This window comes from Gambusia affinis, linkage group LG08 (assembly GCF_019740435.1).
Source record: "Gambusia affinis linkage group LG08, SWU_Gaff_1.0, whole genome shotgun sequence".
Lineage (NCBI taxonomy): Eukaryota > Metazoa > Chordata > Actinopteri > Cyprinodontiformes > Poeciliidae > Gambusia > Gambusia affinis.
Genome location: NC_057875.1, coordinates 14,124,771 through 14,149,937, shown reverse-complemented (window position 1 = coordinate 14,149,937; position 25,167 = coordinate 14,124,771).

The window sequence follows — 25,167 nt, the reverse complement described above, 5'->3', positions numbered from 1 at the left end:
CTGTTGGATTTTTAATGATTTGTCCTCTAAAGATGAAGCATAGAGAACACAGCAAGGTTTAGGGTACTGTATTTGCATTTATGCAAAAGAGAGAATGATAAAGTACTCTCACAGTCCACTGCACTTAGCCAGCAAATGCTGTAAAATATTTGTGGAAAGCTGGCAATAATTTATTCTTCAAATACTTTGCATGATTTAGTCAAACTCAAAGACTCCTTCCTTTCTGCAAATGTGGGTGTGTGCCAGCCAACCTGATCTTCACTGTACAGCTTCCTCAGTGGTATGTCCAGTAGCTTAAAATATGCAATTTTCCATTAAATGCCTGTCGTTCTAGTAAATTGAAGGTTGTAAAAATGCTTTTCCTATCTAAACACTCATTTGCCACCCATGGACTTTTTACTTTGTCACAAATAAAAATTGCATTATTTTCTTTCATATCATGAAAATGTTTGAAGCAGTATCAAATAAAGGAAGATATTTTATTTCAGCTTTGGTATGGAGTATTTCAGATAAGTGAATCTGAACAAGCCATCTGTGATCTCCAGCAGAAATTTGCTGTTCACGAAAGAACATCACACAAACTCATAACATGATACACAAACTAAACATGATACTCTGAAACTCCTGGGGGTTTTGCTACTGTCTTGAACATTTTTCACTTTTGATCAATCTTTCTGACTACAAAGATGGATGCCATTTTTTTGAGATTTATAGTCTTCCCCGGATTGATGGACAGCAACAGTTTGTTACTTATGTCTTTCCTTGTAGGCAATAAACTTAATCTCGTATCTTTATTCATTAGTCTGACAAGCTACCAAAACATCTTGCTGTCATGAAAGTCGTCATAATTGATGATTAGTTTGGTACACTTGATAAGAAACATGTATCTGCTACTTTTCCTCTAAGAACTTCACAAAGTAGCAATTGTCTACTTAGTTTTTCAAATCAGTCCAATGGCAGTTCGTGAAAAGTTTATTTTTCTATACACATATTTCTCAAGCAAAATTAAACAATACAAAAGGCTTGATAAATGTCTGTGCTGATGTTGTGATTTAATATTTCCCTGGTGCACAGTCATTCCCCTTCGTTTTGTGAAACTGCTCATTTACAGCTTTCACCATTTGTCTGCCAGCATCTGTCGCACCACCTCAAGAGACTTACAAGGCCATACTGTGGCAACCCAATAGTCTGTGGTGTATGTGCATGATTTTCATCCCTTCTTTGTTGTGTACATCTTACCAATTCACTTTGAAATGGGTAGCCATGAATCCTCATTGCATCCACTAGTGGGAAAAGCGGGTCTCTCCTAAATGACTATTGATGATGATGCCATGCTGTAATGTATACGAAGGCAGTATGTGGAATAGAAGGAGTTGTACTGTGGCGTAGGTAGGCTATAGTTTGAAAATAATTTTGTTAGAGAACACTTAGTCTGAGATGTTAATAATCAGTAATAATATTGAAGATATTTTAAAACTCAACAAGAGGTTGTTGGGAGAGAAAAAAAAACAATGCCTTTGAACCTTCCGGTATTAAAAAAGAGCATTCTTGCTTGCTGGCTTAAGTGATGAGGCATAGGTATTCCAGTATGTGCACATGCTCATTTCACAGCTGTTCAAACTTTACTCTGACTCATAACTAATTATGTAATAAGTATGAAAATACAGATGCACTATGTAATTTTGTTCTTCCATTGAATTCTACTCATTGGATTGACCTCCCTGTAAGCTTCAAATCAAAGTTAAGTGTGGAGGCCTGCATTTATTATCAAAGGCGCCAAACATGTTCCATTCAAGGTCTTTTTCTGGCTCCCTTTTTATTCTTTCACAACTGCGAGACATAGCTTTTGCAGGTAGCTTCTGGGTTCTATGTGTACTGGTGATATCTACTCCCCCTTGGCCCATATAACTTGTCCTTGGTTTTGAATAAATTGTGAAAAGCCAGCCAGACAGTATGAGAATCATTGGTACATAAGTTTGAAAAAAAGATAAGTGACACCGCCAGTAGACTGCTTTAATTTAAATGTTCAAAACCACAGTGTAGAGCAGGAATTCAGCCAGACACCCCAGCATGTGGGTTCACTGATTAGTGTCTTCCTTTTGATTGGATTAATCTCATAACTCAGCTTGAACAAATGTATTAAAGATGTCTGTGCACAAAACAGCTGACTGCATTCTAAAACAGTTAAAGTACTGTGTGTCAAGCTATTATATCTGCCGATATATTAACTTCCTTTTTACGAGCCCATTTGCTTTTTTGGTTTATTACTATTTAAATTGCTATGACAGTACAACTATATTTACTTATGTTTTTTAGCCTTTCTTGCAATAATATGCAATAAAGTACTGTAAAGTCTTTCTATACTATATTATGTATAGAAATGTGTTCTTGGGTCTAATTTCTTACATTTAGCATTCAACATATTTTTTATTGATATTTTTTGAATATCGTTTAATCTAACAGTATAACTTAAAAATAAAAGAAGAAATAATGCCGCAAACAATTGCCATGGTTTTGATTTAAGTGATGAAGGGCCTAAATGCAGTGAAGCAGTGGCATAAAGTAGATTTTGTAGATTCAATGAAAAATTGAGGAACACAAATCTACAACTGATAAAGGACTGAACTAAAGTAAAACAGAAACAGGGCTGATCTAACCAAAAGGTTAGCGAGAAAAATGAACACAGAATGATAATTAAACTTGAATTAATTATTCAAATCCCAAAACAACTCAAAAACAACCCAGGACAACAAACACTTAAGATGAAAACTCAGTCCGAAGTTGGGTTTGTAATGCACACAAATTCAACTGAGCTGCCATAGTTACCCAGCATATACCCTTCCATGCAGCACCTACTAAGGGACAGGCTGAGGCATGGCCTCTCCTTTATGGCACCAACTCAGGCAGGTGCAGCCTGAAGGATCAAGAAGGGAGTTTGACTAGATCTAGAGCTGGCCTAATTTGACCCAACAGAAGCAGTTATTTGACCTGGACAGCAAGGAATGACAGATGCATAAATCTTTTTCAACCCCACATTAGTCATGTTTGCGGCTTACTGTCTCCCTGCAAAAGCTAATTAGTTCTGCTTCTGATCTATAGTTGATGATATCCCCTACGCCCTTTGCCACAATTTGCTTTATTGATACAAATTGCACACTCAATTTTTGATGGGGTTTAGCTTGCAATGCTTAAGTCTTGTTCTGATGTTGTTGAAAGGTTGAGATGCTTTATAGATTTGCATCAAAATATAAGAAAGGGATGGTTATTTTACGAGGCTATAAAATAAACAGACATGGAGTGACCAAGCTCTGACATCAACAGAGTTAAGTTTTTATGTATCTGTCCTTGAAGTGCGCTGCACTTCCTACACTCACCCTCCTAAATAAGGGTCATCTACATAAAACAAATCACTTGAGAACTGCAGCAGCAGAACAATCATGTAAGAGCTATGCTCTTCATTAAACTAACAACCTGCAACATTTATGTTTTCCCAATTTCTATAACCATATTAAGTCTCAACTGTAACTTTTACATGTACATGGTATATAAAAAAAGCAGGGCTTTATTGTAAATCACCGTTTCTCTGTTTAATGCTTAATTTGATCTTTTAAGATTATGTTTCTATGGTGTTTTTACTATAGCTGATATACAGCAAAATGGTTGATGGCTTGCAAGTGCATCTGAAATTAATATTTTGTGCAGCACTTGTTATAACAGCCATCTACAGCCATATCTAATGGCCATGCTTAAGGACTGCTGCTCAGGGGACCTCACTAGCATAAATTGCTGAAATTGAGATTCTTGTCTGGTTTGTCATTAGCAGTTTAATGGAGCAGTGAGGGTTATCCCTTTCCAAAGCAGCCAATTAGACTACATCTATATCAGTTTATGATTAGGACAAGAGTGAAAATGACACTTGCTTACTTACATGCATATGTTCCATTGTGTTTGATTCATAAGTCAAGACAATGACACATATGGCGCCATTTATAAATCACCATCCTTAAATGAGGAATGAGTGTAAATAATAATAAATCAAATCTGATATAATTAAAAATGGAACTTATCAGATTGCCTGTAATCATCAGGTTCCATTAAATTATTCCATGGTTGAAATCTTGTCTGAGAGAAATACCTTGGAGACTTCAGGTGGCACCATGTGGAGGAATTTAAAAACTGAATGACTGTGACAAAAAAACACAAAACAAAAAACAAAAAACAAAACAACAAAAAAAAAAAAACCTGATTATTAATTTGAAAAAAAATAAAATAAAATTCTGCAAACTTATAGGTAGATATTGCAATTTCTGCACAGTTGCTAGAATATACTTGAGTCAGCATATTCCACTGGCCAACTATCACCAGAATACCTTATTTTAAAGGTAATTGTGCCAGTCAAACTTTTCTCAGTTTGGCTGTTGACACCCTGCTCAAGTTATCTGTTCTACATTACATGTGTTGTGTCCTCTCTTAGCTGTGGATTGTTCCTTACCCAAAAGCCAGAAGTCTAATTGTTTCATAATCCAGTAACAAAGTGTGTTTCCAAAACATTTTTGGAGATATCTGACCTCTTCTATTGTTTGCTTCCATTGAACTTCCTTAGATTTTCTCTGTACATGAACCTTAGTTACTAAATCATTGCCACAAAACTGCAGCCACAAGTCCTATTAATATTCTTCTTTGAAATGTATTTTTAAAATATTTTACTGTTTACAAAAATATATTTATCTTTTTCGTAAAGAGAAAAATCACATTTTCTGATGACATAGGAGAAAAGTAGGTTTCAAGAATACTGTCTTTGACAGTATCTATTAGAAATTTTGCTTTATTCTTTCAAGCTATTGGAACTGATTTATTTCAATTTTATACTTTCAAAATTTTCTAATTTTAAATTTAAAAAAATATTTGCTTATTTATATGATTACCTTATAAACAGACCATCCTATCATTTGAAAAACCTAAGTATTAGCAAAACAAACTGTAGAAACAAGTTTCTTGTTATTTTTGGAGAGTTTGTATAATGTTCACCTGTGATCCACTTAGGTCAGGGGTCTCAAACTCCAGTCCTCAAGGGCCGCAGTCCTGCAACTTTTAGGTGTGCCTCTGCTGCACCACACCCGAATAGAATAATTAGGTCATTAGGGCTCTGGAGAACTGATCTACACAAGGTGGAGGTAATTAAGCCATTTCATTCCAGTGTTTTGTACCTGTGGCACATCTAAAAACTGCAGGACTGCGGCCCTCGAGGACTGGAGTTTGAGACTTCTGACTTAGGTTATTGTGATCTTTTCTGTCCCAATAGTGATTCTTCTTTATCTGGGAAGTAGTTTCTCAAAATCTATAGTCACGCATATAAGGTTTGGGGAGAGCTGACAGGTGATATTGCAGGTTGTTTGTTTCTCAGCGTTCAATCTGTGATTGATTAGGGTTCCCTGTCTCTCACACCATGTCAGCAGGGACAAATTCTCACCTGCTGTGACCCTGAGAAGCAAAAAATCCAACAGTAGGGCATGAGAGATTACTTTGTTCGGAGTCCTCTTGCAGAGGGCACCCAAAGAGATTAGTGTACATTCAGTCTACTTACTTTTCAAAACCAACTTGGAAACATGATCAGTAGAGTTTCCTTCGCAAATATGACCAATCTTTACTAAAAGCTTGCAGTTACCCCAGTTCTTCTGCTAGAGCCACAAAGTCAACTACCATTGAACATTATAGACTGTGGCAGGGAATAAAAGACCCTAATCAACACTCTAATACTCTACCAAATGCCCATTACTTCTTGTTTAGCTTGAATTCCAGCAGCAACAATGCCTCTGCTTTTCATTTTCTCAGTCTTCTGTTTTCCCTTGGATCCCTGTTGTGAACTAACATGAAAAGGTAGGCATTCGTGTCACAGAAGATTTTCTGGAGACCTTGACAGAACGGATGGGTCTCCATTACTCTAATGAGGCTACAGGAATGGCTGCTACGCTTCCCTCATTTACACCATCTCAGCCTGCGCCTTCTCTAGGGAATACACTCTCTCCTCTGTAATAGCCTACTCAGTCTTCTCATTCTCCTTTTCTTTTGCTCTTTGCTCTCATTCCCTTTTTACTATGCCAGGTATTTTACAGGCACAATGGACATTTATGTGCGTGCACGTGTGTTCAAAAGGTAGAGATGCCTTACTTAAGATGGTTATGGGCGATGCAAGATTAGTAGAGAGAAGCAATGTAAATAAAATATTATGATTTAAAAAATATAATTTACCTTTATCCTCTAAATTTAATAAAAATTTTATTATTGTTGTGCAAAGTTGTTCCAGTATATATATATATATATATATATATATATATATATATATATATATATATATATATATATATATATATATATATATATATATATATATATATATATATATATATATATATATATATATATATATATATATATATATATATATATATATGTTATTATGTACCTATTCTAATAAGAGTACTTAATGTTTTCTTTCAGCATTATGAAAAGAAAACTAAATTAAAAAACTCTTGTTGCTGTGTGACAATACAGGATGAAGAATTTTGCTATAATCTGTTGTTCACTTTAAAAGCTGCACTCCCCTACTATCTGTAAAGTTAACATCTGTACTGACAATACATGGAAACACTTCTACTTGTATCAGCAATTGAGCTGACATGGATTGTATGAAAAACTCACAGGAATTTAAATTACCAACCAGAAAGTCAAAATTTTGTGGGAATTTTATTTAAATTTATTCAGTCTGCATCTGCTGTGTAATCTTTTGGTTTATAGTTTTAATGACATGTAATTTGCTCTATTCAGAAGTGCTCTGCTCAAAAACTGATTAGCCCCAAGCTGTTTGCTTCTTGAAGTAGAACTGTTGAATTCATGCTTGTGACTATGAAATTTTAAGCTTCTTTCAAACACATATTTTAAAAAACACAGCAACACATATCCATGTTTAAAGACAGATGAGTAGCATCAACAGTTGGGTAGACCATGGTCAGAAACCTTTGCATTTGTGAAACAATATTAATTATCAGATTGTGTGCTTTATTTGTTACAATGGGTCATTTACTCTAGAGTAAGCAACTAAATTTGTTCTTTTCAGTGACATTTTATTTTCTCTTGTAAATCAGAACATTTAAAAAAGCCAAACTACATATTGATGCTCTTGAAAAGCATCAGTATGCACTAATAAGCTAGTGAAGTCGAAATGACCCTGAGTCTTAAAACCATGGGAGGATTCATATAATTTGGAATAAGGCCTTAACACAAAAAAATGTGAATAAAGGAAAACACTGTGACTACTTCCTAGATGCACTCTATCTACTTTTTGTTTGTTGAATAGCTTATGCTAATTATTGCTCATCTAAAACAAATGGACTTGGGTATGTGGGTCTGATATTAGATCTCTGAAGATAAAAATACATATAAAAAAATGGCCCATTACTTCAAAATGAAAAATAAAAAAAACGCTGTATAGATGCGTGGCATTTTACTGTTAGACTTCTCCCTTTCCAGATGTTAGAGCTTTAAATACTATTGATCCAATTTTCAAGCACAAGAAGGTAGAGAATTGCCTGGCAAGAGTTCTTACTGTCCCTCAGGTATCTGTTCAGGTCTATTTGAAATTCATTCCAGTCTTTTCATCCTTAACACATAGTATAGTGGGAAAAATTGCAAAGTGAAAAAAACACAGGGAAGCTTTGGTAGATATCTACATATCGTTAGTAAGAATAAGTAACTTTAGCGTTATATGTTAGTACATTTGTTTTTAAATATACATGTAGTGCATATTTCACTACATTAAAATATATTAAATATGTACTTAATCTCAATCGCCTTCTAATTTAATGGTACATTGTTACTTTACCCTAGGGTACAGGGTCTCCTGAGTAAGATCAAGTGAGCTAATTAAAGCACTGCCAGAAGAATTTCGTTTATGAAAGTCCTCACTATAATTTGAAGACAGGATATTAATTTTCATGCATCTGTGTCCCGACTTAATATACCGCTTCTGTAGTGTTTGTAATTCACAGTGATATATGAGTATACATAAGATTACATAAGTTATACAGTTCAAAACATACTTGCATCAAAACAATTTTGTCTGAGTTCATGCAATGGCAAGTGTCAAATATATAAATATAAGTGGATTTTAATGCACTCAGCATTAAAATGAAAAGTGGATTAAAGGATTGCACCTGTTATACCTGCTAATTTCCAGTTTGTAATACCAAGTCCCATTTGATAAAGAATTTCCACATGTAAGCACCAATTTCAACATCTGGCTGACCTTCCTAACCCTAGTTTTAGTTTCAATGCACCTGACTGCAGAATTACCATATATACTACAAGTCCTTACAGTGAGCCACTGGAATGAAGCACTAACAGAATGGAAACAACCAACTCAGCAGTTCAGAATCTGCTTTGTTTTAATGGTCGCAGATTTATGTGGCAGCTGACCCTTTAGTCAAAAAGCATCTGCTCAGCAGTTGAGAATTATACACATTGTAAGTGCACACCAAAGCCTTGTAAAATAAGGTGGAAAATGATAATCAGGTTTGCTTATTACCAGTATACCAATGTAGAGTCAGTGTGTGGAATCGCTCATTATTGTTTGGGAGTGAATAATTCCCCTCAGTACAGATGTTCTTTGTGGACCTTTTTACGTGTGGAACAGAGCTCCAAAAGAAATGAGAAAGAGTCTCTATAAAGCAAACATCTAATTTAATCAAACTTCTCTAAAGTCTTTACTCTTTTCTCAAAGTTAAAGAGAAGATCTCTGGCAACTGAGAAGTCAAAATTACTTTGATCCACCATAAACTATCCCTATATAGACTATTTCATATGTATTATATTTATTTGGAGTTGTCTGATTTTCATCTCTATTGGGCGTGGGTATGGCAGTTTATTGAACACTTTTCCTTTAGCATACAGTGTTGCCTGACACAAATAAGGCTTAACCTTAACTACAATGCTTGGGACTTATTTTCTAAAAGGCTACAATTACTTGACATTCACATATGAATTTTTAAATATTCTCAGAATTTCAACATGAACTGAGAGTTTGGCGTTCTCTCTGATATAATTTATTCAGATATTCCTGCACCCTAATCCATGTTGTATCTGTGCGTATCTTCACACATTAACAAATGTTAGATATTAATCCTTTAAGGAGATACAGGCCACAGATCAAAGCAAGAGCTTAACAGTCAAATGTCAGTTTGCCAACATAGCTCATTTCATCTTGAAACAGCATGCATTTTCACACCGTTTCATCTTCCAATCAACTTAACACATGCCTTGAGATGAGTTGAATCCATTATTTTCCCTCTACTTTGAAGGTCAGCCAACAAACTCTTAAAGTTATTGTCCAAAATAGGACTCAGCAGTGGTGGGAAAACATTTCCCCTTTCACTACCTACCTTGCTGGATGTCTGAAATTTCTCATTTGGATTTGACAGGGTGCTGTTGGGAGCCAAGCAAAATCACTCAGGGACAGAGCTCTGGCTGTGGCTCCTATCTCTCATTTTCTCTCTTCTCTGCAAATACGCCCCCATACCTACTCACATAACCCAAAGAGAGCCAGCTTGCACTGCAGTGTGGGCTCAATGCTCACAACAACGCAGCATGCTGGCAGGTATACAACAGAAAGGTACTAGCTGTGCCTCACTTCACATCATTTTGCCAGGTGATGTATGTTTGTTGCTGCAAAGCTATGTTTGCATGGTTGGCTGTGTCTTTACTGGGAAAATACTTATTTCAATCCCGAGGGCATATTACATATAGTATTTCATTAGATTTTCAAACTTAGTCCGACAGTGACTTGCAAAAGTATCCATGCTAATTTAACTTATTAAACGTTTGTCAAGGTTGTCAACTGAACCCTTGAAGCAAAGGTTCCTCCTTTCCTTGAGGCAGGCAAGTCTCATGCCCAGGGTAAAATAATCCTTTCAGTGAAGCATGGTGGAGGCAGCATCATGCTGTGAGGATGTTTTGCAGCAGCAGGAACTGGCAGACTCGTCAGGATAGAAGAAAAGACAGATGACATGACATTCAGAACCACTCTGTGACTACCCTGTAGTGGCCAAGCCAGAGTCCAGAATTGAATCTGTTTGGAAATCTCTGGGAATATGAGAAAATGGCTTCACAGATGTCTCCATCCAGTCTGATGAAGTATGAGAAGTACTGGAAAGAAGAATGGGCAAGACAGCTTAAAAATAGATGTGCTAAGCTGGTATCATATTCAGACTTGGAGCGTGAATCTCTGCCAGAGATAAATCAACAAGGTGCAAAGCGAAGGCTATGAATACTTACATGAATGTAATTTCTTGGATTTCTATTTTTAATGAACTTGCAGAAATCTCAAAACTTTTTTTTCCCATATTTGTGTGTACAACTTTGAGGAAAGAGATCCACATGACATGTGGCAAAGTGAAATAAGGCTGTTAGACAAAATGTTGAAAAAGTGAAGCTCTGTGAGTACCCTCTGGATTTACTGTAAGCTAATCAAATGAGTGCAGAAAAAAACAGCTTGTAGTAAGTAAATCCTAATATGGCGAGGGCTTGAGAAAAACTTTTCTTTTTCCAAGCCAAATGACATTTCCATGAGCCATGCCCCATAATAATGTGTTTTAGTCCTCAGACATCCATGAACTAATTAATAGTTGACTTAGAGGGATTAAGCTACATGAACACCCTCCTTTGTTGTGGTGACCTTGGAGAGGTTGACTAATCTCTCTAATTGAGCAGTTGTAAACACCATTGTTCCCACTCTGTTCCAATGTCAGCCTGCTCACAAGTCTGATGGCTTTTTATTTCATGCATCAGTATTTTCAGAACACAACTTATGACAGTCTTCTTATCTATAAGCTCTTTGACACCCAAAGCATTACCTAATAATTCATGCTTTGGATAAAGATATTTTATAATTAATGAATTCAGACCTAAGAAAGAAAGATAACATTGCTTCAAAGTCAAAAGTAATCTTTATATGTTTTCTCCCTTTCCTTAATTTTAGCATCCTGCACAACTCCAGGGAAAAATGATACTAAATATTCATGCTTACACAGTATTTTGGCATTTTACTGTACCATGATGGATTTCTCTGTCAAAGACGTACTTGACAGAGATGGGTGATACTTGGAAATCTAGCTTAATACATATTTAATCAGATTCTCTAAACATTCTTTACATTTTGTCATGTTCAGTGACGCATAACACCAAACTCTCGGGAAAAGTGCTTGCTCCCACCTGCTATTGTTCCCACAATCACCACGCCTAGTTTGTTTAACTGCCAACAGTCACAAGTCTGTATTTATTAGAAAATCTTTTTAACCTTGGCTCAAATGGATGGCTGCAGTTCTGAAGCACCTATAATGGTTTGTATTTGCATGATATATTAGTAAACAAAGACATGAATTTGAATGATAGGATTTCAGCCCTAGAAAAAAAGATGGCCCAGAAGCTATAGATGCACCTGAACTAAGTGGTGTACATTAATCATGGCATCCCTGAGGCTATGTCAGTGCACACTAAAGCAAATGTTACTGTTCATTGACAACAGAAGACAATTAATGTGGAAGGAATGTGTTCAGAAAATAAATCAATATGCAAACACTAGGCCTGCGCAGCAACTGGAGGCATGTTTACTTATATCTAAATAAGATGCACCTGTTCAGTCTAACATGTCTATGTCCTGTATGCTACCTTTGCTGACATGGAGAGAAAAATCAACTGATATGACAACAAATGAAAGCAAGAGATACACAGTCCAGTTTAATTGTCTTCATTGAGTGTGTATGGGGTGTCCTGTAGCCTTTGGTCACTATTGAGATTAATCTTTTTCTGTCATCATGAAGAGCTTCTGTTTGTTTCATCCAGATGAAAGGCCTGTAAGAGGCAAAACAAGAACAAATGGAAACAGATACCAAGGATGTATGACTAATCATGCATATGATTTTCACAAAATTATTTCCAAACATTGCTTTTTCAGACACTTTTTTCTTAATATGTTTACAGTAATGTTAAATAACCTGATACAAAACAGTGATATTTACCAATTTTATATTCTTCTGTCATGAACATTCCTTCCTTCTGTAAGGACTTTCAAAAAATTCAAAGAAACAAAACCTTTTTAATCTTAATATTCGAATAAAACTTCATTCATTACTGTTTAGACATAGAATATAATAGAATAGAATAGAAGTACTTTATTCATCCCAGCAGGGAAATTACTTTGCAGTTGCAGCATAGAGACAAAACACAGTAACAACTAGTTGTAGATCAAATAAAATAAAATATAAATATAAAATGCTATAAATTGTAAAATTGTAAAGTGCTGTAAAAAATAAATAAAATGCAACTTAAGGGCAGTCCTTGCAGAGATAAAATAAAAAAAAAAATGCAGATATGTATATGTAAATATATGTATAGCAAGTGTGCCACACTTGGAACCAAGGAGTAATTACCGGATGGTACATTTAGCCTGGTAACCAGAAATAATGAATACTCTGTGTATTTTATTTTAGCACTAAGAAGCCTATTTAAATAAGAAGTGCACTTTTTAAGTTTAAATTTACTGGCTTTATTTGGTGTCAAGTCAACTATGACGATTCCTTGTCATATCTCTCCGTAAAGTTTGAGAATTAATGTATTCCTGAATCATCAACAAGAGGGAATGTTGTGTTGAAAACCCACATTCTCCAAAACAGCATAACACTGTATATTAACTGTGATTGTGAGACATCCTGTTTATTTTGTCATGACTTTTACCCTGGCTGACTTTTCACTGACAGGCTGTTTATAAGTTGGCCTTGGCATGAGCAACACATTTTGCTCTTTACCAATTTATTTACTGCAAATGCTTGTCTAATGGTAGCACTAAATGTTGAAAAGACCAACGTGAATGTTGTAGCTGATATCTTTAACTGAGTCAGCCAGCAGAGATTGAGGCACGACATACTCTTTGAGTCCGGTCACTATGTCATCTAGTTATTTAAGCTCAGTACAGTTATTCAGTTGTGGTGATGACTACACTACTTAGCTAACAGGATCACCATAGGTCACACAAAATTCCACCAAAATGATACGGCTCCCAATGAGTCCCGAAACTCCTGGTCTTCTCCTCCGCCTACTATATCTATCTGAACTGGCTGTGGCATGCTGCTTGTGTGAGGCTTTGATCCAAATTCTCTGAACTAAATGGTAAACACAGGCCTGATGTTTGTTTTAAAAGCATCAGAAAGGATGCATTTTAAATATCAAGCATTTTAAATATCTAACGTCCTCTCTGTAAAGATTAATCTATTGGAAGGTCAACACAATGCCATGGATACACCTGAGGAAAATTTTAAATCAATAACATATCTGTTCTGGACTGAAAATGAAAAGGAATGTGTAATCTTCACAATTCTGTATGAAAAATCTATTCTTATATTAGCATATCTCTCTCTACAACTTTGCTAAGAGCATTTGTATTGAAGTTGCTCTAATTTCAAATATAATATTATCATGCGACATTGTCAAATTCGACATTTCAAAAATGAATACAAGAAAAAAAATGGAAGCCCCAACTTGAAAAAAAGTGTTAATTGTTTGTGATAAAAGCCTCTCTTATTTTATCCAAACTGAACACAATATGTGTCATAGTGACTCTGAAGTGGGCACAAGCATGGGAACTGGGAGAATGTTTAGAATGTTTATTGAACAATAAACAGATGATAAAAGTCATGTCAGAGTCTGCTGGGAAATTAATCTGAGCCAGCACTGAAGACAGAAAGTACATTGATTGTTTATTTGAGAATTGCAGAAGGAGGAATTACCTGTGGGAGAGATCTTACTGTTTGAGTGAAGGAAAGATCCTAGGGAAGGTAAGTTGGTCCACAGGCGGAATAGTTGGCAGAGGGCATGTGTAATCAGTAACTGTCTTTTTTTTCCTTCCAGAGGAGCAATGTTTGGAAGTGGAGAGACAATTGATCAAAGGAGCAAATAACAGGGGATCCCTATCACTTGGTGAGCATTTGGAGGTGAAGTGGGGAGAAATAACCTATTTAAACAAGTTTAGTGATCATTTGTAAACTTTGCACAGACTTGGGGTTTTCACCAATCATTGCAAATTTTCCACTAATCTGATCAATCACCTTAATGTTTTCTATATGTCTGTAATTTCTGATTAATCATGGCAACTTCACTGAATTTTGACCCCCTTTCAGTTCAACTTTTCCTTTCACATCTCTGGAAAGCCGAACCTGCAAGATGAGAAGCAAAACTATTTTATTTTTATTTTTTTCACAATGATGGGCGAAATATGTCACTTACATGCCAAACTGTTATTGTTAAAATGATTTTCCAAGCCATCTTTAAATGGACCAGCAATTAGATCGCCGAGGGGAGATCTGCTGGTGAGCCTCGCTTTTTAGACTGTGTCATGTTCAGCAACTAACCAGAGAAAAATGTTTTTTGCTGGTTGATTAATGCCGTTTATTGACTTAACCCACTGTGCATTGTACAGCGTATAGACACTTTTTGCTTTTTGGACAAGGAAAATATCATCTTGACAAAAGTAAAACAGAGGCAACAGTAACAATAATTAGAAAACAGAAATGGTCACAAAAATGCAGGAAAAATGTGAACATTTTAAAGTAGAATGCATTTTGCTTCTTCATGCACTTTAAACATGGAACTTGAAAATACTCAATTAAACAATGCTGGAGTCTGTGCAATAACGGACCAGTTCTACTTCAAGGCAATCAGCAGAATAATTAACTAAGATGATGCGTACATCTTTTAACCTCATTCTCACATTTAGCTCCGAAAACAAAAAAAGGTCATTAATTGCTTTTCCTCCTACCCATGTGGCTGACTTAATTTCACATGAGAGACTCTTTTTCTGGTCTGAATTATTTTAATCAAACCAAAATTCTCTTCTGCTGTTCTCTCCGCAGTTAGAATTTGTCAAATTTGAAAACATACTTTAATATGGGATTCGACTGTCATGCGATTTACAAACAACTTGAAAAGCTGAACGTAATGTGAGTTTGTTTTACTATTCAGGACTCAAAAACAAGATCACGCAGAGGGCATTTGCTGTTGCCAGAGTCCTGATGACATGTATTGTACATAGATTAGGACAGAGAGGACCAACAGTGTATTCAATGTGCATCTGCTACCCGATAATCAAGTTCAAATTCCATTAACAAAGCTCTGTCCTAAGCAAAATTTCCTCCTCATTAAAAGGTTTAGAGACAGCGTTACTTTCTCCTATCCACTCCCACTCGAAACCATGCTCCTGCCTAATTCATTTACTCATACTTCCTATACACACCAACTGTATAATTGCAGTCATAATGAACGTGCAAAAGCAGCAAATTGGCATGGGAATAGCATTAGCAACCCGGCAACGTTTGCTGTTCCTTGCAACCATCTCTCTGAGTGTGGATCCACTGACCACCATGCACTCACAAATCCAAACAAAAACGACAAAATACTCAATGGAAACTGAAGCATCTGTTCTGGCAAGGCACCTCAGTTTCCTGGTTATCCTGATTTCAAGAAGCAATTTTCCAGCAAGCTGCAAGAACTTCTGGTCCACCTTCTCCCCATCAAAGGCCAAAGCGGGATCTCTTTGCCCTTTGTAGTCAGTTAAACAAAGCTACAGCTGAAGGTCATATGCTTTAAAAAATAAGCTGCTTACATGTTTATCAACAGTAAAAGGGAAAGATAGTGGCTCTTTCAAAAAGCAATTGCCCATGATATTCCAAAGTTGCAAAAGAGTACACTTTTGAAGACTTAAGAGGGTGATCTTAATGCAAAAAAAAGGAAGCAATTTTGGTGAGAGTTCAAAATGGATAAATATGCGTGAATTGGAAAGAATGAATGAGCTGTCATGACCTTGAAATAAATACGTCTCAAGGAGATGAGCGAGTCATTCCCTGGCATAAGGGTTGGATGAAGGATACGTCTCATCTATGTGAGATACAGGTTTTGTTTCCGGTTTTCATTTGAATAAAGACAGAAAGGACTTATTAAAAGATAAAAATCTCACAATAAATTGATATCACTTAATGTGAGGCTACAACTCTCCATTGATGCTATTTTATTCTTCTTGTGACAATGTGTGCTACACATTGTGGTAAGATTCCTTTTTTTTTTGAGTCCATCATGTTTTCACTCAATCCCTTAAACTGAGTCAGCAAACCACCAAATTATCTCATTCAGTGGTGTTTCTGGTGAGTCCCCTAAGTCGAATAGGATTTGGTGGAAAAGTCCTTAAGTATTATTATATTCCACAGTTTAATACAATATGACACAATAATTTACAGCATTTTATGGTACAATACTACACCTTACTGTATGGTATACTCAATATTAATGTATCCTGTTTATGAAATGAATGATGTACAATGCTGACTTAAAGAAACCTTACAAAAATTTAAACAATATCTAGTTGAAAACAGAAAGAAAAAAATCTGTTTGTGTTTTTACACAAACAGTAAAAGTTTCAGATCTCAAAAACTGTGTATATATAGTATATGTAGTGATAATTGCTGACTATCCCTTTTCAAATCTGAATGGCCTACATATTATCTTTTCTTAATCTAAGGCGATCCTGTTGTCAGTTGTAATTTTCAGATGAATATGAATTTTTATGAGATGTGAAAACTGCCTGTAAATGGATTTAGATGTAAAATTTAAAATAGTTCTTCTTCTGTGACTCCACTAGAAGTTGGTCTTGCTTTAAGTGTTAAGTAAAAATTGTAGAAAAAAATAGCATCCCTTTTTCTAGATATATTGTTTGACTTTATTAATCAGTAACGACACCTGTGTTGGAGGATGTCAGTAAGGAGAGAGGACTTGGGGGATCCTGGACTCATCGAAGCCGACAACCTAATCAAAAATATTAAACTTCAAACAAACAAAATCTCCAATCAGAATCAAGAAAAAAATATATATATTTTTAGGCACACACTCCTTTCTTCTGATATTTGGCATAGACTAACAAAATGAAAGACCATGGAATAAATATGGTATTTTGGAGAATGCCCAATTACTAAATCCAAATATGAGCGCTGTAATCAGATTTTCTCCGCTTTATGATTACATTCTCTTTAATGAGTAAGATTGAAGAGAGTGGAAGAGGAGGAGCAGAGGAAATGAAGAGAGCAGCAGACAGATGGGATACCATAAGATCTGGATATGTGAAGAATAGGCGAGCATCAGATCGATTAGACACAGAGTTAACACTGTTTGTCACAGTTGAAAGGCAGCAGTTGTTGCATAACATGAGAAACAAAATCAGCAACATAAAAATGTTAGTAGTGGAACCACAGGACAGAATATTTGGCATGTATGCAATGATTGTACTGTATATGATCTTTGTGTCCTTATTACGTCTACCAACCAGAAAAAGTAGTATAAGTCCATCCGAGCTACATGGCTTCTGGTTACTAAATATTTTCATATTGTTTGTTTGATAATGGCCTGGAGAGTAACCTTTGCCTGATATCATTCAGTCAAGTCTAAAGTTTGGTGGGCTGACTTAATGTTGTGTTTTGATTGTTGATTTTATGTTGCATTGTGTTTTTTGTGTCTGATATGATGTAAAGCACTTTGAAATGCTTTGCTGCTGAAATGTGCTATACAAATAAAATTTGATTGATTGATTGATTTACACATCCGGTTACACAAAGTGAAATGAAGCTTTTATGTGTTAGCATACCAAATGTATGCAACATTTCATGCATATATTCTTGCATAAAATATAAAATGGAAAAAAAAATCTACAAGTTTATATTTTCCCCACTAAATCTCACATATAGCCAAGACACTTCCTCATGTGCAGGAAACAGTTTAACAGTTCAACAAAGAATAGAAATGTAGAAGTCAAAAGAATATTTTCTATTTTACACCGACCTTGTATGGTTGAGTTGAGGAGAAAACAATGGAGCTCTTAATTTTTTATTTATTTTTTGCTCTTTTCAACAGAAAGGCTGGAATACCCTACAGTCAATTGAATCAACGTGTGAGGTTGAATTGCTCACCACACGAAATCACAATTAGACATTGTAAAGACTGACAATAATTTAATAAAAATGACTCGTAAACAGGAAGCTCTTAACATTGAGCAAACATAGCTCTAATTACAACACTCACAAATACTCAGAGTAAATCTGTGTTTTTGTTAAACTTTTCTATCTTTAATCCCAGAGGGTTCAGATCAAATATGCCCCAAATTTAATGCTGTCTTTGCTTCTAGGTACAACTCTGTTCCTCTAACCCAATTAGCGTTGTGCACTTTGCTTGTAATGAGGCAACAGTCTAAACTTTACGTTTGCTTGCCTGTGCTTCAGTCTCAGAGGTGAAGGCAAGGGTAGGGGGTAAATTGGCTCCATTTGGCTGGAAATGAATCATGATGAAATGTACCAGCCTGGTCTATATGCAGTAACCCCTGTGATTGTTGCTGTGCTTTATAAGTCCTTATGATTTTATGCGTGTTCTCTTTACTGTCACTGTGCCCATACATGTCAGGGTAGTCTCCTGTTCCGTTTCCTACACAATCCGCAATGTGACATGCTCTGAAAATTTAATGTAATTTCACATGTGCCTGGTGTCTGCAGTCGATTCTTTGTAATGCAATGCAGGAAGACTTCGAGCTGTGATTAATGACTATTTGCCTCTTCCATTAGAGATGAAAGAGAGGACAGTGCATTGTTGCAAAGGGAGTGTAGACCTGATCTCTCCACAGCAGTTCTGTTGTACTGAAATCAGGGGATTTGGAATGAAGGCTTTGGCAGCAGCTCTAAATTGTTGCAAACCCAGCCTTGGAAAAATGGTACACTGCAGCATGATTACGCCTCTCACATTTTCACAAACTGTCACTAAAAACAACAAGTAGAGGACACACAATGCTTCAGGGGAAAATATGCATACTAAGATATTGTCTCCCTTGAAAATACATCTGAGACCTTTTACTTTGGTGTCTTGGCTTCTGAGGGTTTTTCTTTTGCAATACTAAGCAGAATAATATCCCTTGCAGAGGGTAGAGTGACACTGTCACTACTGATGGATGAACTTTAGTCAGCTATCACTCACAAGTGACAAACCCAGTTAGGCTCACTTGAAGAAATTTGGTTTAGGCTTGCATTTGCATTTACCTAATAAGCATTATTATCAAGGCGTTGACATTCTGCATGTTCTTAGTGTTTAGCAAAGCATCGTCTGAGAACAATTTACACAGTTCCCATGGTGAGACCAAAATGCTGAGGATAAATGTTCCTTAATTAATTTGTATCACATCTCAAAGGACCCACATGCAACACCTAAATGTAATCACATATTAATTATGAAGCATTTGCACATCCATCACAGTCAATTCCCACCTTAAGCAACCTATGTCAGTGTGATCATAAATATGCCAATTTATTGACTGGTATACGGTGCATAGAAACAATCAATAAATATTTAAATATGAAGATTTTCATTAAGTGGCAAAGTATTGTTTTTAAGGATTTAATTTAACTCAAAGTGAAAGAAACCCCTCCCAAAACACATGAGTACTTTCACTGTCTTACATAATGTAACTCCTAAGTCTCCCTGGTCAACTCTGGAGGAGTTGGCTGAAGTGACTGGAGAGAGGGAAGTCTGGGTCTCTCTGACCAGGCTGCTGTCCCTGTGACCCAAACCCAGACTAACAGAAAATAATGGATGAGTGGATATTGTGTATTGAGGAAAGTCTTCCCTGTCATTGTGCACTGCTGAGAATACAAAAATGGCAGTGACATTAAAGAAGTGTGATTTGGAGTGTTTGTTTTATTTAGCAGTTAAGGTGTGTTGCGATTTTTTACTAATCATTGTGGAATCTTTCTTCTATTCAATTTATACAGGTTACCAGAGAACCAACAGAGTTCTGGATGAGTTTTCAAGCACTTGACGTGACCGATAGCTTCCGTGAGCCCACACAGCTGTTTTATTTCCCCCCATAAGCAACATCATATCTCAAGAGCAACGATCGCAACACTGCCAGAAATATCTCACAAAGTAAAAAATGGCTTCCTTATATTGACCGAATTTTTCAATGCCTATTATCAAATTGGAATGTATGACTTCAAATCGATCTCTGACTGGATTGAATTGACTGAATATTTCTGCAAATAAATTTGATATGTTTTTTTTTTTTGGCTTTTGTAAAGTGCCTTGACACAACACTTGTTGTAAACAAGCACAATATAAGAAAATTAAATTGAATTAAATCAGATACTATTCCTCTATAACTTCTTTCTTTGTATCACTCTGAGTTTCTTCTCTGAATCTATAATTCTGTGGCTGGTTTTTCAGGTACTTAGTCCCAATTGAAACCAGGGAAACAAACTGTAAAGCTACTTGACAGAGGGGTACCTATTTACTACCTCACAATACCAGGAAATCAGATTACTTCAGTGTTTCAATCTCAAGTTATTAATGTAAACAGCAAAGAAGGAGGTGAAGACATTGCACACTTTAGGGACTTCCTCAGGGCCTGTAAATCTAAAAGAGCCACACATTAAGATGGAATCACGTTTCATCTCTTACTATGTTTTATTGTGTTTCTAAAATTGTTATTATTATTATTATTATTGTCATTGTTGTTGCTGTTGATGATGTTGTCAACATAGTAGATTTAATCTTGCGGGTTCCTTACAAAGTCCTGAGCTTTTCAACATTGATTTCAAAGGTAATCCATAAGCACAATGTTAGCTTTCCTTAATCCACCCAAAACCAGTATGGACATTAGTCTGGGATGTATATTTGCATAAGGACTGTTTTAAAAGCAACTTAGATCAGATTGATTGGGCTTACAGAAATAACAGTCTCATCTAAGTTCTTTGACCACCTTCCAACCATGTGTATCGTGTTTGACTCCTCCCTCTCTGTCTGCCTAATCTCTTCGTCTCTGTCCTCACTTGCGGGCGTAATCCCCACATTAACGCTAGAGAAAATATTAAAACAAACTTTGGAATTTTCTTTAGGCCTTCATGCACACAACACACATGCACTTTGGGCAGAAAAAAACCCATGAAAACACACATACTTGATTTCATTGCTGAGCTCTGAACCTTCCTGTTCCCTCTCTGAAACTGATGTGTCCAGTAACTGCATACACTAAACAAGCACAGTGCCCACATAAGGGAGTAGGCCTAAGTAAAAATGTACACAGTTTCAGTAGTTTCACAATGACATTATTTGCTTTAAATATGTGAAACATCCACAAAAGTAAAAGTTTAAAATATGATGAATATAGCCACCTACAATTTTCCAGTAATTTTCCTACTCAAGCATTTTTATGCCTGTGATATGACAATCTTTTTGCCTACTATGTATTAAGCTGGGGATATGCCATAGAGAAAAATCAGTCTAATCCTAACTGGGTTGCCATGCTGTAGAGTCTTATTAATGTGTAATATTGCTGGATTACTGGATCTACAGGCAGCTTAGTTTGTTTGCCCAGAATAGGGTGATCATCCATGACAAGCAGGTGTATCTGGCAGTCTGCAGCTTGCTGCTGCATTAGGCTACTCGCTGGGGAACAAACGCATATCAGAAATGAGAAGTGCATTTTTTTTTATTTTTTTTTACGTTTGTTTATTTTAATCTTATCCATTGGATTGTTGTTTGCACTTGTTTCTGTGTTTAATTTACACACAAATATGAAATGTTTAAAGTTTAACTTTAAGCTTTAATAAAAGCCAGTTGTTTCCACCAGGAGTACACTTATTAAAGGTGTTTTGTTTTTTTGTTTGCTGTGCATGAAATTACTTTTCATGTATCTCAATATTTATTTATCTTTTTTTTCTTCAGTTTCATTTGGTTTCTCTTATAGACCACCTGATCTACTTTCATTTGTCTGTTTAGTGATGATGAAGTCAGCAGCATGCTGTGGAGTTGTTTTGCTGTTTCTTTAGTTTGTTTTTACTCCTTTAGTTCATTATTTGTTTCCTATTGTATTCTCATAGGCAGTGATGTCAGTAACGCGTTAATTTGTAACGCGTTACTGACGTCGGACCACTTTTTTCAGTAACGAGTAATATAACGCGTTGCTATTTCAAATCGAGTAGTGAGACTACAGTTACTTATCAAAATGACTGTGCGTTACTATGTTCTTTTGTTATTTAATCGTATTTCCTCTACGCGTCTTGTCGAGTGACCGACGTCTCTATGCGACAGAAATGTAAACAATGGAGGGAGATGCGCATTTTGTTGGTGGAAAAACTGGAACTATTTTGAGTTTCTGTCGCCAAGTCCGATTATTATAAACGGCTTTGGGCTTCTTCTTTTTTTAAAGTCGCTTGCAGATTTAATGAGTGGCGGGTTGCGCCTTTTTTGGCTCGTTTTTGAACGTGAAGTTGCTCATTTGGGTTTGGAAATAAGCAGAGACTCATAATAAATCCCAGAATTTGTCCGTCATTAAGGGAGTCTTACTCAGTCTCTCCTTGTCCATCATTTCCTGGATGATCCGTCCCGCTGTGTCTTTGTTAATGTCAAGTTAATATATTACCTCTGAATGACGTCGAGCTTCGCGTTGCGCTCCAGAAAACTGCAAACATCGAGACTAATATGAACAGCGCAACAAACGTGAAAACAGCCACGAATAAACGTGTCCGTAGTTGGCAATGATTATAATGGCAATTTAACGCTATTCTAATTATTAATATTAAGATAAGTGTCACAAATCTGTGCAGCCATCTGAGCTGTGGAGCTGCAGGAGGAGCTCTGTGCGCTGTGACACCAAACTCAGGGGCGTAACGCAGAATCTGGAGGCTGGGGGGAAGGGTGGGGGGGCTTTAAAATCCTTCTTAGAGTTTTCCAGACAACAGTGGACCACACAAATTACTCACGTTTTTTATTTTTTGTACTGTTTTTTTCTACAATCTCCTCTTCAGTTCAACCTTATCAGTGGAGACACATTGTTGATGTTGACATTATAAAATAACTTACAATTAAGTATTGGCAAAGCTCAATGTGATTTTCACAGGAGGCGGAGTGTTGTTGTTAGCAGCTGCTGAAAGTAACTAAAAAGTTACTTTTAGTGTAACTTAGTTACTTTCCAAATCAAGTAGTCAGTAATATAACTAAGTTACTTTTTCAAGGAGTAATCAGTAGTCCGATTAAAGTTACTTTTTCAAAGTAACTATGCCAACACTGCTCATAGGTGACCTTCCCTTCACTCCCTTATTAACATATATCTGCTTGGTGGTGGTAGTTTCATGTTGTGAGATTGCTTGGCTGTTTGTTTCTTTTTGTACATGTTTTACCATTTTGTCTTAATTCTTATATTTATTTATTTATTTATTACCCTTGTGGTGGTGGCAGATTTAGTGCTGGGTTGTTTTGGTCTTTGTCTAGGATCGTGTGTGTGTTGCTGCTTTTTCTTTGTCAGCTGTCTGCGACTTTCCTGTCTTGTCCCTCATGTTCAACTGACTTCGTTGCCAAACATCTGGCTGACGGTTGTGGCAGGATCATGTGGGGTTGTTTTGCTTTCTGTGCTTTTCCTGCTTTTTTTGTTTGTTTGTTTGTTTGTTTGTTTGTTTTTGTTTGTTTTTCCGATGATCTGTCTTCTTCTTGTTGCTCACCTGGCCTTCATTTAGTTGTTGTCACACATATTCCTTTCATTGCCAAACATTTTCCTGTATGTAGGACATGTTTTTGCATTTTTCAACTGTTCTTTCTCAGTCCCTGTGTTATTTTGGATACCAACTCTTTTCTTTTTCTGGGCTCACATTAGTCTGAATGCCTTTTGGGATTTGATTTTCTGTAATTGGCAGCATCGTTTCTGTTCATGAGGATGCCTCTTTTAGTATTTGCCCGTTTCCTGGGTTATGCATTTCCATTTACCATTCATATGACTCAAGAGAGTTCTAACTACTTCATCTTTATTTGATACAAAGGTCATGCAGCTTTGAAAAAGAGAGTAAATTCTTATTTGTTTCTTAAAGAAAGAAAACCCTTGAAATTGGCTAAAATTGGACGCATGTTAATAATAATGAAATACAGTTGAGTAGGTCTGTTTATCTCTAAGTCTAGGTTGATGTTACCACTCCGGCCATTTACTCTGCTTGATTTTTGTTAGGATCTAAGATCAATTCAGTGTAAATCCAGATGTCTTGTGCTATAGAAAAAATAAAAAATAAAAATAACATCTCCAAAAGCAGAGAATGCACCTCACTTCGCAATGATTTAAACTGCCTGCACATGAAATCTGCAGATTAATGTATTTCAGCCATAGCCCTGTATCAGCACTCTGTATTACCTTCATCGTGTCAGTGAAAAGCTTTCTTCCTGGCACCATCAAAGGAGGGATAGGATTTCTGAATCCTGCCTGTCAAAATTCAAATGGACCCTTTGGGAGTAGTGTCATTCATCTCTCTTGAGTCAATAGCTGGCAGCTCTGTACCCCCATTGATTATCAGCTGCGAGCAAAGGGAAGCGGGACAACATGTGGACCTTTTGTTCTCTCCCCTGAAGGGGGACTGCCAGCAAAATAACTTGCTGCAATTAGAATCCCAATACATCAGCAGTGGTTTACTTTATCATGCACTGAAACTGTTATCTGAGACCCCTGATAAATGGGAGAACACAGGAGATCTAAATACATGTTTTAAAAGCCAAAGGTTCAGTTTTATAGATATTTCTGCTTTATTTTTTATTACTTTGTGAGTTAGAAAATGACTTGTCTTCAGGAAAACACCTTGTAGGGGTCCCAAGTGGAAACAAGTAGGTATGAACTTCAGTTCATCTGTCAACTTTTATAGCTCTCTGCACAACAAATAAGTAAGCAACCTGTCACAATATTAGCAAGTGAATACGAGGGGTATTTGGATTCCCAATACATTGCCTTGAGAGGCCTGTGATGCACCAAACATGGCAACTATTGCAACAATGTGATGTGGACACAAATGAAGTTGTCGAAAGCAAACAAAGGCACCCTGCCCAGCCTGTCAGTCTTCGCCACAAAACTTTGTGCAACAACATGAATAATCCATTTCAATCACCCAAAAGCGCCCAGCGCATTCCCCGGTAGCAATGAGCTGCTACAAAATAGGAATGAGGTCAGATTTCAACCTGCATCCATCCAGTGAAGCGCTGTACCTGTGTTTAATGTGCACTATATACAGAAAGAGGGAA